Genomic DNA, 14931 nt, shown 5'->3' with positions numbered 1-14931 from the left:
CTCCCACTGCATAACCGCCTTGATTTTGGCCGGATCGACCAAAATCCCCTCCTGGTTAACGAGATGTCCGAGGAACTGGACCTCCCGTAACCAAAAGTCACACTTCGAGAACTTGGCGTACAGCCGTTCCCGTATTAGAACTCCCAACAGCTCTCGCAGATGTTCCTCATGCTGCTCTCGGGTCTTGGAATACACCAAGATATCATCTATAAACACTATGACCGAGCGATCAAGCATCGATCTACAGACCCGATTCATCAGGTCCATGAACACCGCTGGCGTGTTGGTGAGCCCAAACGGCATCACCACGAACTCGTAATGTCCATAACGAGTTCGGAACGCGGTTTTATCCACGTCCTCCTGTCTGACCCTGACCTGATGATACCCAGACCTCAAGTCTATCTTGGAAAACCAAGATGCACCCTGTAATTGGTCGAAGAGATCGTCTATCCTCGGGAGTGGATAACGGTTCTTCACCGTCAACTTATTCAACTCCCGATAATCGATACACATCCGGTGCGAACCGTCCTTCTTCCGGACGAAAAGTATCGATGCTCCCCATGGAGAACTGCTAGGTCGAATGAACTGCTTGCCCAGCAGTTCCTGCAGCTGCGATGACAGCTCCTGCATCTCTGGCGGTGCCAATCGGTACGACGCCTTAGAAATAGGGGCCGCACCTGGCACCAGGTCGATCCTGAACTCGACCAGCCTCTCTGGAGGTATCCCTGGTAACTCCTCCGGGAATACGTCTGTGAACTCCCTGACCACCGGTATGTCGGAAACCGAAATCTGATCCCTGGCTCGCGTATCTACCACATACGCTAGATAACCTGCACACCCGTGCTGAATGTACTGTCGTGCCCTGGCAGCTGAACAAAACCCTGATCCCACTCTTGTGCCCTCGCCATATACAATCAGTTCTCCCCCACTTGGGGTTCGAACTACTACTCGCTGCCCCTCACAGTCGATCATGGCACCGAATCGACTGAGCCAATCCATGCCTACAATCACGCATACCTCCCCCATGGGAATCGAAATCAAATCTATCGGAAATGACACCCTGGAAATCTCCAAGTCACACCCTCGATAAACTAAAGAAGCAGAAACCCCGTGTTCGTTGGCGATAGACACTCCCAACGGACACTCTAACTCGCCCACTGGCGCACTGAACTCCCTACTAAATGTCTGAGATACGAAGGACCGACTCGCCCCCGAGTCAAATAAGACCAATGCAGGCAAGGAGTTCACTAAAAACGTACCTAACCACAGGTGCAACAGATAAGCATACAACAGATATAGGAAAACGAGATAAGGATAGAAACATACCAGCAACCACATCTGGTGCTGCTCTGGCCTCCTCCGCTGTAAGCTGGAAGGCACGACCCTGAGCCTTTGGAGGCTCTGCCCTGATTGGTCTCCCATCTGTGATCCTCAAAGTAGCCGGCGCTGGAGCCTGCGCCGGTTTGGCGGCGAGTAACGGGCAGTTGGCCTTCAAATGGCCAACCTGATCACAATGGTAACATAACCTCATACTCTGAACTGGAGCGGCCTGGCGACAGTCTTTCGCGTAATGCCCCTCCTTGCCACACTTGTGGCATCCACTACCAGCTCGACACACACCAGAATGACCCTTGCCACACTTCCCACATGTGCGGCTCTGCTGACCACCGGTCCTAGTATCAGCGTTCTTAGACCGCTTCGGCGCCGGCTGAGAATGTGCCGGGGCCTGCCGCTGTTCTCTCAACTGCTGCTCAATCTCCAACTCACGCTGTCTGGCGGCCTCCTGCAACTCTAGAAGAGTATCACATCGCTGGGTAGACACAAACTGACGGATATCCGTCTTGAGCATGCTCAGATAACGGGTCATCTGGGCCTACTCTGAAGCAAACTCCAGGCAAAACATCGCCCTCTCAGTGAACATCCGGGTGATCTCCGTCACCGACTCCCCATCCTGTCTCAAACTCAAAAACTCCTGTGCCAATCGCTCCCGCTCAACCCGTGGAATGTAACGGGCGCGGAACATATCCATGAACTGCTCCCAAGTAACAGCAGCTCTCTGATCATCAGAGTACGACCCAGTCGCAAGTCTCCACCAGTCCTTGGCCCCAGACCTAAGCAGGTTCAGAGCACACCTGACCTTCTGGTCAGCAGGACACGAGCAGGTGAAGAAACACCCCTCCACATCTGAAATCCACCTCATAGCCTTGATGGGATCCTACGTCCCATCAAAAGTAGGGGGCTTTGTGTTATCGAAGTCCCTGTACTAAAAACCTCTACCAACTCCTCCTCCCGTCGCTGATACAGCTGATGCAGCTGCTGCGGCGGCTGTCTCTGCAAGGGCTGCATAACGATCATCAAAATACTCCACCATGGCGGTCTTGATCGACCCGAACATCTCCGGTAACTGAGCCCGGAATTCAGCAGCAACCTCATCATGCAGGATCTCTCGAATCCTGGCATCCAACTCCTCTGTACCCATCTGCACCACTAGCTCAGGTGCTGTCGGCCCCTCCTGGCCTCTGTCTCCTGATCCTGATCCCGAACCGGATCCAGCCACAAAGCGCCTCGTTATCACCATTCTGAAACATATCACCAGTTATCAGATAATTCTTATAAATCACTGGGAGCCAACTCCCTACTAACCCTAGGGATTGCGACTTACTTGACACGCGTATAGGTCCTGTGCTTTCAGTAGCATGGGCCCCTACTACCTTCCACACCTACCCATATTTTCCCCAAGTATCACCACAACACCCTAACAATATGCACAACATGGCGAGCGCTCAATCCTCACTCCTAGAGGAATTGTAAATATCTTATAAATGACCTCCCGGTCTCACTCAATCCCTCCTATCCATGAAACTTCCACCAACCCTGTAGCACTAATGTATGCTAGCCATGCATAACGCTGGACCCTATAGACTTTAGAATATCCAATCCTACCCCAAGCCCCCAATCAAACAAGAATAGAGCATAAGGCCAAATCAAACATTCTCAGGCTATAAGATCTTAATTATGTACAACTGGGATGCATACATTAGACAACTACAGTAATGATGTCAATCTCTTATAAAGGAAACCCTAGGCTAGCAGGCATCATGTATTCAGGCAATTCTATCATGCAATTCCTGAATATCCCTAGCCTAGCACTAACATGCTGTTCTATCGTATCGTATAATCAAATAACTTGTATGGTATTTTGGGGTCTACATACTGGCTCCGGCTGATCGTACGCCCTGCATCCTCCTTTATTTATTTTGAAAACCTTTTTGAAAAATCATTTTGAAAATCCTTTCCTTGATTTGAGACGGGAGTCACACGAGTGTTCCTCCAATTCACTCAAACCAAGGCTCTGATACCAACTTGTAACACCCAAAAATTCAAGCGAAATTTAAACTTTCAAAACATGTCGAATTTATCAAAACATTACAACTTTGTTTTCAAAATACATTTATATCAGAGTTTTCCCAGAAACATAACATAATAGGAGGAGCTGTACGATCATGCCTTCGCCTTGCCGCGATCCCCTGATGTACCTGAAACAATAAACTAAAACTATAAGCCCGACAGCTTAATGAGTTACCCCCAAAATACCGATACACATACAATCCACATAACCATGTCACACCATGACATATCATAACAAACTGAGCAGAACAACACATAACGGGTCCACAGCTTTACAGATTGGAATACCCCCGGTCCCACAGTGTGAGTCTGGAATGCCTACCGGGCCCTCAACTCACATCTGGATTGCCACCAAGCCATCAGTACGAGTCTGGAATGCCTACCGGGCCCTCAGCTCGTATCTGGAATGCCACCGAGCCCTCAGTACGAGTCTGGAATGCCTACCGGGCCCTCAGCTCGTATCTGGAATGCTCCCAAGTCCTCAGTATGAGTCTGGAATGCCTATCGGGCCCTCAGCTCATATCTGGAATACTCTAGGGTTTGTTGGCTACCGCACGGAGTAGTACAACCTCAACCCATCCCACATAACATATCAACATGTAACAGATAATGCACATGCAGACAATCAATCAGTATCACAGGTAGTCCCACAGACCTACCCTCTAGCGTATCAAACTAGCATGCATAACTAACTCATACTCAACATAATACAACTACTAGGATATCATATCCAATGGGCCGGCCTTGGTGCCTTAGACCCCTTAGTATAGTGAGGATAACTCACCTCGCAACTGTCGTCGGAAATAAGAATGCTCAACTCCTGGGTCCAACACGAACTCCACCACCTATAGGTACCATACAAACCTTTTTCATAAATCTCCCAATTACCAGAAACCATCAGAAGTCAACTGGTCAACCCTTGGTCCAAGTCAAAGTCCACAGTCAAAGTCAACAGTCTATGTTGATTCGACTTGTCGAGTGCAGATCACCGACTCGTCGAGTCCTTCCTGAACTCGAGAAGTCGTGAAATCCTTGATTGGCTCGTCGAGTTCCCTTTTTAACTCGTCGAGTTCATATGTGGCCAAGATTTGGAAGAAACCCTAGCCAACTCGCTGAGTATTCTAACAACTCGCCGAGTTCAAGGCAATCTTCAACGAACTCGCCGAGTTGCTCAACCAACTCGCCGAGTTCATGGCTATGTTCATAGGACTCGCCGAGTTCATGGCTATGTTCATAGGACTCGCCGAGTCCAGCGTTCTACTCGCCAAGTTCATTCAGTCCTTTTTCCATACAGACCTGGTTTGAGCCATGCAGCGGCTCCAAACCACATATCTAGGCTTCTAGGGCATGCTTATCACATAAAGTTGCAAACTTTACATGCATGCATAGCTTTAAGGGCTCCAAATGCCAAAACTAAGCTCTTAATGGGGTTCTAAGCTCAAGAAGGACCTCAATCACGAACATAACTGAGACTTTACAACTCTAGAAGGTAATGAGGGTCCAGATCTGAAGTATAGCCCAACCATAAGGTTTCTCTACCAAGGATTTGGGGTTTTAGGGCTTAAAAGCAACAATTTAGGGACAAACAAGATCTAATAGATCAATAATCAAGATGGAAACTTTATTACCAGAATGGGTGACCACAAATGAATGTGTTCTGGATCTAAGTCCCCTTCCTTGAGCTCTTCAACCCCTTCCTTCTTCCACTTGCTCCAATGTGCACCAAAAGTCCCTTCACAAGGCAACAATCACTCAAACTCACCAATGGAGACTAGGGTTTCGATAAGGAATGCTCTGAGGGTGATGGAGGCTGAGATGGGGCTATAAGGACGTTTAAATAGGGTGCAAACCCTAAGGATTAGGGTTTCCTCCTGACTGGCCTACTCGCCGAGTCCAGGCGTGGACTCGCCGAGTAGATCACTTAAAGCCTGCGTCCAATTCGACATCTACTCGGCGAGTTAGGGCTACAACTCGTCGAGTAGCTCTTACAAAAAGAAACATTTAATCAAATTAAATACGTACCAGGAATGGGGCGTTACAGTATCCCACCCACGATTTGGAGTTGGGGGCGGTAGTGTTCGCCCTCAAGATCTGGCGTCACTATCGTTATAGTGTCCGGTGTACCATATACATGGACCATAAGAGTATGAAGTACCTGATGGATCAGCCCAAGCTGAAGATGAGACATAGGAGATGTTTGGATGTAGTGAAGGACTACGACTGTGAGATCTTATATCACCTAGGCAAGGCTAATGTGGTAGCCGATGCCTTGAGTCGCAGAGCCGAGAGTACTCCGATCCAAAGCGTGTGTATGAGGATGACAGTGATGACTCTAGTCTTAGATACCATTCGAGAGGCCCAGGTGGAGGCTGTGAGACTGGAGAACCGCAAGAGAGAGCTTGTTATTGGGCAGGTTTCCGAGTTTGTGACGGACAGTCGTGGGCTTATGACTTTCCATGGGCGGATTTGGGTGCCCTATACAGGTGAAGCTCACTGTGTATTGTTGGAGGAGGCGCATATATCGAGATTCACGATTCATCCAGGAGCCACGAAGATGTATTTGGATCTAAAGATAGATTACTGGTGACCCTGTATGAAGAGAGATGTGGCATGGGTAGTTGAGAGTTGCTTGACATGTCGCCAGGTTAAGGCCGAGCACCAGCCCCCTCATGGCAAGCTGCAGCCACTAGAGATTCCCCAGTGGAAGTGGGAACAGATTTCCATGGATTTTATCACCAAGTTACCGAGGGCTGCGTGCGTGGTTGACGCAATTTGGGTGATAGTAGACCGGTTGACTAAGAGTGCTCACTTTCTTGCTATCAGTGAGAGCTCTTTTACATAGAGGTTGGCCGCGATCTACGTGCGAGAGGTAGTGGCACGACATGGGGTACCGACATCGAAAGTCTTAGATCGAGATGTGCGTTTTACTTACAGGTTCTGGAAGAAGTTTCATGAGGAGCTGGGTACCCGACTGCACTTCAGTACAACTTACCACCCACATACAGACAGACAGAGTGAGCAGAAGATTCAGACGCTCGAGGATATGCTGCGTGCATGTGTTATGGACTTCGGTGGAAGTTGGGAAACTTATTTGCCTTTTGCTGAGTTTTCTTACAACAACAGCCATCATTCCAGTATTGGCATGCCTCCCTTCGAGCTTCTATACGGGAGGAGATGTTGAACTCCCATCTGTTAGGGAGAGGTAGGACAGAGAGTGATGGGGAGCACTGAGATAGTGCTCAAGACGACCGAGCAGATTTAGCAAGTTAGCCAGTGATTACTGACGGCCCAGAGTCACCAGAAAAGTTATGCAGACCGGAGACTAGAGTTCCAGGTTGGAGATTTTGTCCTCCTGAAGGTATCCCCATGGATAAGTGTGATCCGTTTCAGGAAACCGGGGAAGCTGGGGCCCCGATACATTGGTCCTTTCAGAGTGATCGCCAGGGTAGGTAGGATAGCCTACCGGTTAGAGCTACCAGCAGAGTTGAGCCAGATTCATAACACCTTCCACGTGTCTCAGTTGAGGAAGTGTGTAGCCAACGAGACGGCTGTAGTGCCATTAGAGGACATCTAGGTGGATGCGAGCATGAATTATATTGAGAAACGGATTGCGATTTTGGAGAGGAAGGTGAAGGTTCCGAGGAACAAGGAGATGCCCCTGGTTTAGGTCCAGTGGCAACATCGAAAGGGGTCCGAGTGCACTTGGGAGCCGGAGTCCGAGATGCGAGAGCAGTATCCAGAGTTATTTCCAGAGCATGACTTCGAGGACGAAGTCTGATCCTAGTGGGGGAGAATTGTAACATCCGGACTTCCAGGTATATTTCTTATTTATTTATTTTTGAGGGCTTTTGAGCAACTCGACGAGTTGGTGCTACAACTCGTCGAGTAGAGTCGCGATGTGCCACGTGGGATTAATGATCTACTCGACGAGTCAAAGAGTCGACTCGCAGAGTAGACGCTGTGAAGTGAAACCCTAAATACCCGGGTTTGGGGCCTATTTAAAGGCACTTATAGCCTCATTTGCGGCTCATCAGCTGCTTACCTTCACTGAGAGAAACCCTAGTCGCCCTTTTAGCTAATAGAGAGAGTGTGAGCTAATATTGAGTATCTTGGTGCATCTTTGGAAGAGAAGAGAAGGATTTCAAGAAAGTAACAAGAGGAAGCTGTTAGATCTGTTGGTATTCATCCAAGAGCTTCTGTAAAAGGTGTAAAGTTTATACCTTTCTCTTTAGTTTGGGTAGATCTCATATTATTAGAGTTTAGGGCTTTTTCCATCTTATTTGGGGACTTTGAGTGCGTTGAGTTCATATCGAGATTTAGATATCAGATCTGGACCTTGAGAGGTCCTTAGAGTCGAAAGGTCCTTGCTTTATTCAGCCATAATAGAGCTTTTGACTGAAAAAACCTTGATAAAGCATGTTCTTGGCATTTCAAGCCCAAAGTGCCATGCATGGACGTAAATCTTGTGGCTTTACATGATAAACGAGCCTTTAGAGTTTACATCCAGAGTTTGGGAAGGTTTTCTGCCTTGAAATCGTCTGAATGAGAAATGAGTCTGAATGGACTCGCCAAGTCGATGAGCTGACTCGACGAGTCGGCTAGGGTTTTCCCCGATGAGTATGGATATGGGTAACTCGGCGAGTCGACGAGACGACTCGACGAGTTAAGTTGGGGTTTTGCGATGTTCTGAGGAACAATGGGGACTCGGCGAGTCACATAGGTGTACTCGGTGAGTCAGGTCAACATGGACAGTTGACTCGAGTGTTGTCTTTTGTTGACCTTAGGGTTTGGTCGAGGCAGGACTTATAGAGACCATGGAGGGGTAAAATGGTCTTTTACCCATCCTAGGAGCTAAGGAAGGACTATCATGGGTTATTTGAAATTGTGATCTTAAGTGTTAATTAGAGATGCTTGTTACATGTAGGCTAGACTTTTGGTGATTCGTGTTCGAGGGGTACATATTTTCTTAGCCTGCTTACGAGGTGAGTTTTCTCACTATACTTACCATGAGTGGTATCTATGTGTGACCGGAGGGTCTTATGTGTTTATTTGAGTTATGAGATATTATGCATTTTGTTTGTGTGATATATATATGCTTTATTCTGTGTTTTACTGAGATAACACCAGAGGGTGCAACCTGAGTTGTGGGACCGAAGCGTTCCCACTGAGAGAAGACCGGAGGGTCCAAACCGAGCTGTGAGACCGGAGGGTCCTCACTGAGACACATGACCAGAGGGTCCACACTTAGTAGCATGAGACTGGAGGGTCCATGCTGAGTTATAGCCATGAGAGGCTTATTATTTTGTGTATGTGGTATTTTGCGGAACTCACTAAGCTTCGTGCTTACCGTGTTATGTGTGATGTGTTTTAGGTACTTCTCAGGACCGCGGGAAGGGGTCGGCTTGATTGTACACACTTGTCCGAGACTATATTGAGAGTCATGGGATTTGATTTTATTATTGTTTTGATGTTGACATTTGAGATACATGTGGTTTTGTGAAATACAATATATGAATTTTATGTGCTTTTAAAATTGAAAAAAAAATTGTTTTAAAATTTACGGTGTTACATATATAATCCTGGGAACCACTTATTTTTAGCTTATTGTTAAGGGAATTTTTGTCTATTCTAATATTTTGATTTTTTTTTGTTTTGATAAATAGCCAAAAATCAATAAGGACATGATAGTCATTTTTAACTCTAACATAAAATATCTAGCATCTAACAGCATTCAAACACTTTCTAAGTTTTGTTTGCAAGAAAACTCTATCAAATCCTCTCAAACTCTCCCAACAACATAAAACCGAACACCACCTCAGCCACCTACCTCCGCAATTTGTTGCCTACCATCGTTACCTACTTCCACCTACCGTTGCTGCTGACCGCCTTCTGTTGTTGAAATGTCTAGTAACTAAGATGTGACATCCCCAAATTTATGGTCATTTTAAAACTTTTTGTTTATTCTTTATTTAAAACAAAAATTTTAAAATACGGAATTTGGTCCCATAAAAGTATTTTCGAAGATATGTTTTTCATTATTTAATAAAATCTTGGGATGTCATAACTGATACAAAACATAAGTAGAAATGAGCCTTAAGGTATCTTAGACTAACAATCTATATCTTCTTCAATCTGTCATCATGAATGCAACTTTGTACCGATATCTGTAATACAAAGTTGAGTGGGTCAGGTTAGGTAACCTGGTGAGTACATAGGTCTTTCAATCCCACAATGTTATAAGATACACACACACACACACACACATATATATATATATATATATATATATATATATTTATATATATATATATATATATTAATATATATATATATATATATATATATATATATATATATATATATATATATATATATATATATATATATATATATTGTTGGATTAGGTGTCTAAGCCAATAAGTAATTTAGTATAATCTTGAATTATTAGCAAAGTCCTTTTGGGTTGCTGGATGAATCGAATTAGGGTTTCAAGGAGTCAGAATGTGGAATTTTATAAGAGTTAGATTCTCACGACGTGACCTTTGAGTGGTCATGACTTGAGATATGTTTATATGAAGTCTTTTGTTCGGGACTATTCTCACGATGTGAGACATAGAGGCTCACGACGTGAGAACTGCTGCAGCCCAAGCCCATGATCTTTTAGGGTTTCCTTTGTATTTAAGCGCATCTAAACTCGTTTTAGGGTCTCTTATCAGCCTCCAAACCCTCTTTCACCTTAGAAAACCCTAGCCTTCACCCCTTGCTTCATCCCTGGTCATTTTGGGGACTTTCTTGGTTTGGAAGAAGAAGAATATAAGAAGAAGAAGGTGATCTTTTTTAGAGGCTTGCAAGGAATCATCATCATCATCACCTTACATTGTTTATGGACCATTGTAAATGTTAATGTTTTCACCTTTATTGTTATAGGAGCCTAGATCTAAGTTTTTTCCCACTTTTCTCCTTGTTTGAGAAATTTTGATGGATGAAAACCATGAAGTTGGCAACTTTATGAGTTATTAGGGTCTTAAGAGTGATATGGAGTTCAGATCTAGTGAATGGTTGAGTTATGGAACCTACATGAAAGTTGGATGACCATTTCTTCAACTTTTGACACAAATGAGATCTAAACATGTACTGGACATATATGTGTTAAGAGCATCGACTTTACAGTGTATTATGGAGTTATAAGACCTTCTGGAAAGTTAGAGTTCAAGGCTTAATGGATTATTGACTTAAAAGTTGGACTTTTGACTTCAGTCTATTCTGACGACGTGGGACATGGGGTCTCACGACGTAAGGGTTGAATGACGCTGTTTTCTGATTAGCTTCTTGGAGCTCACGATCTGAGAGGAGGCTTCTCACAACATGAGGTAAGCTCCTGTGACTTTTCATGTCTGAGTTGAATCGTGATGAGTTGGAATAAGACCGAGGGAGCTCTCACGACATGACTAAGGGCATGTCACGACGTGAGGATGGATAATAGACATAGTGGGCTGTTGACCTTGAATTTAACCGTTGACTTTTGTCTTGGGTTGACTTTTGGTCAAATTCTATTTTTAGAAGGTAGATTCAAGGTTTTCCTTGCGTGGATTGATAGGAGGTGTTAGGAACCCATCTTTTGGATGGAGAGTAGTTAGCTGCGGTCGACACATTTTTGAGCTGAGTGTTAGTCGGCCCACCAGGATCTGTTATGCTAGTTGTCTTTGTGAATATTGCATGTATGTTATATACTGTATGTATATCGGGCGGGGCCCGATGCCAGGCGGGGCCTGATGAGTGTGTTATAGTATACTAGTTGTCACTTTCCTTGCCGGTCGAAGGCACCAATTCCGACCCATTATATTATGTTATAGTATGCTAGTTGTCTTTGTGACTCTTGTATGTCTTGTATGTGTTTGTAAATTATTACGGGAATGGCCTGATGCCAAGCGGGACCCGATGGTGGGCGGGGCTCATTGTTCCAAGTGGGGCTCAATGTCGGGCGGGGACTGATGGTGGGTGGGGACCATTATATGTATGGTATATGGTATTTTGGGGCGACTCACTAAGCTTTGTGCTTACGGTTTTATGTTTACGGTTTCAGGTACTTTCAGTATGAAAGGGGAGGGCCCAACGTGAATGCACAACATCCCCCAATGTTTTCCGCATTGGCAATTGATGATATTAATTTGATGTTTAAATAATACAATTACTTTGATCAGTTTTGGAACAATTCGTTTGTATGAAGTATTGTTTTAAAAATGAAAAGTTTACTATGAATTTTTGGGACGTTACAGGTTGGTATCAGAGGCTTGGCTTGAGGGATTCGGGCACACTCTCGGGTGTGACTGAACTCAAAATGAAGATTTGGTAATCTTTTTAAAGAAAACGAATTTTTAAAAATACTTTATAAAAAAAAGGGGTGTGATGCATGCAATCGGCCGAGCTCAAGTATGTGATTCCCAGAATACCCATACATGTTAATATGTTATATGATATGAATGTTTGCATGCTAGAATAAAGCTAGGCATACTTTCAGGAATTGCATGATGGATTAGCATGATATGTGATGCCTAGTAGCCTAGGGATCATTGGATGCTATGCTAGATTAGGAATATGTATTGGTAAGAATAATTTCTATGTGTATGATTTAAAAATTATATACGATTAGGATCATATAGCCCTAGAATGATTGATTTGGCCTTATTTCATGATCCTCATTTGGTTGTGGTCATAGGGTAGAGTCTTTTATTCGACAGTCTATTTGATCCTGTATTGTGTATAATTTGCATGCATATAGCGGTGGATGTTCTTTGTTTGTTCTATGGCTTGGAGTGCAACTGCACGAATGTTGCTTGCTTTGTGCTTTCTGGGAATCTTAGTGTGCGAGTTAACTCTTAAGTGAATATATCAAATCACATGTTGAAAAGGTTAAATAATATCAGAGTGATGGATTTGACTCTATTGCACAGCTCTCGTTTGAGTATAACCATTGTAGGGTTGAGTCTATTACTAAAAGGATTATCTAAGCTTTGTGGCATGTGATTATATTCATGAAGTAGCTAGCTGATATTAGTGGGAGTTCTTCAGCAACTGATGGAAGGGTGAGGTCGGGACCTAGGAGAGCCTAAGAAGTGCTTTAGTGGGTTGGTTGCGCTGTTTAGTGGGTATTTGGAGTATCAGTTGAGAAGGTGACTTGGAGGAGTTTGGATGATTCTCGCGGAAAGTATGGATAGGTGTGGAAGGTTGTATTGGGCCCGTACAACTAAAAGAACAGGATCCATGTTCGAATCGAGGAGAGTCACATAGAATCTAGGAAGCCATTGGATTAAGGATTCTTGAGTATGTTTTGGTTATTTGTATGACTGCTTCTCACAATAGTGATGCGCACGCATGGAGGATGATCACATTCTGGTTCGGGCTCAGGTCCAGGTATTGTTGCATTAGGTGTCTAATCCCATAACTATAATTGGTATGTGCTTCACCCGATAGTAGTATGGTCCATTTGGGTTGCATTCACCGGAGCAATTTGATAGGAAGGATATTTGAGAAAGAGGTTATTTGTGATTTATTAATATATTATAAGAATAATATATTAATTGAGAAATCATATTATTTAATTGGTATTGATCAAGAATTAATTTGGAATTAATTTAGTGATCAAAAGAGAATGATTAAATTAACAGGGGCTGATTGTGTAAATCAGTGATACATATAGTTTGGGCTAATGATCCATGATCGATTAGTGATGGACTAAGCTTATGTGAGAGTCCATGAAGAAATTAGTCCAAATGAATTATTGGATCAAAAGCCTAAGTGAATGGATTAGGGTTTACAAGTGACCGTTGGAATTCTACACTATATATGTAACCCCTAAGCCCTAAAATCGGACACAAGAGTATTCTAAGAAGAAGCTAGCCGATTTTGGTGCCTCCAAGTTCATTCTCATAATCCTCCATTTGTTCTTGTTGTTTTTTGACTTATCTGAGGCATCACATTTGAGGTGCTAAGCTCTTGTAAGTCCAAGTTCTACAAGCTACAACAAAGAGGTAATCATCTAACTTGTTTTTATGTTTCAAATATCAATGTTGTATGCTAGTTAGGCATCATGATTTGGAAAAAGAAAATTGCATGTATAACAAAGAGAAAACTTAGGGTTGTATTTGCACCATAGGGATGGTATAGTGCTTAAAACCCATCAGATACTGGGCCGATTGATGAGCATATGAGGGGGTTCAATATCGTTAGAGATCACCCGTGACATTTTGGAGCAGACTCATGTGATCTTCAAAACGGTCAAGGAGGGGATTATGGAGATTTTGGAGTAGCATCTGGGCGTGTTCCGTACTTAGATTATGACTATTGGGGGAGCTCACACTCTTTCCATCTGCGAGATCCATGCTTGTGGAGCTGTAGAGTTCTTTGGGGAGAAGGAACCTATTGCTAGTAAGAGGTGGTTAGCAGATATGGTGAACGCTTTTCCAACGAGCTTCTGCTTCGAGGGGTTGAAGGTTAGACTTGCTTCTGGTCTTCTGAAAGACAGAAATCGAGATTGGTGGCAGTAGGTAGATTTCTCTTTGGGAGGCGAAGCCATTGAGATGATGACTTTGGCAGTAGGTTAGACGTACACACATGTTTGACCGCACACAACCATACAAAGTCCATACAAAAGACACACTACACCATAACTACCCCCAAGACCCAAACAAGACCTTTACAAGATAGGTGCCTAGCCCAAACCACTCTAGTATGACCTTTCAATCTCCCCCTTGGGTTGTGGCTAGCATAGATATGGTCTTCAATCACTTGGTTTCTCGAACAGCCTCAGGTCAGATTTACCCATAGATCCCATCCAAAGTTTTTCTTTTATGATCGTGGCAACCATTCCGGTAAACTCTTTTGCAGCAGCTTCCATAACCTCCCTTCTACAAATGATTTGATGACGAGGCAAGGTATGAATGTCTCTCTCTCTGAATCTTAGGAGATCCTTAGCGCTAATAAGCCTCAGAACTGTTTCGCTGTTCTTGAACTTTATGGCAGCAGTTGTTGTTTCATCATCATAGGCCCAAAATTCCATGTCATCAAGATGTCCATCATTAAAGTGTTCTGGAATTGGAATCTCCTTCACTTGACTGGTAGCTGGCCATAACATTATCTTCATTGGTTGGTTAGTTTCAGGGTCAATGATATCTTTGTCCTTTCTAACCAACGCTTTTGCAGTCTTCATCATTGGAAAGTTATCCCTGAGCTGTCTGTCCAAAAACTGCTTGAAGTTGGTAACGCTAGGATCTTGAGAAGGATTGTGGAATGGAGCCCTTGAGAGCTCAGAGAGATCGACCTTCGTCCAGGAGTTAAAGTCATGAATAGTTTTTTAGTATTATGGATTTCCAGAATTCCTCTTAACCACCCACAACTTAAGCTCAGAATCATAGCCCCACATCCTGATCCCTGTACGATCACCATATTCATCACCAAATTTTCTCTTTTTAAGATCAGTCACTGTGAGTTGAGGTTCATCAGCTTTACGATTCTCATTTGAACTTT

This window comes from Lactuca virosa, chromosome 7 (genome assembly GCF_052849685.1).
Source record: "Lactuca virosa cultivar CGN04683 chromosome 7, Lactuca_virosa_CGN04683_v6, whole genome shotgun sequence".
Taxonomy (NCBI): Eukaryota; Viridiplantae; Streptophyta; class Magnoliopsida; order Asterales; family Asteraceae; genus Lactuca; species Lactuca virosa.
This window is presented reverse-complemented; position numbering follows the sequence as displayed.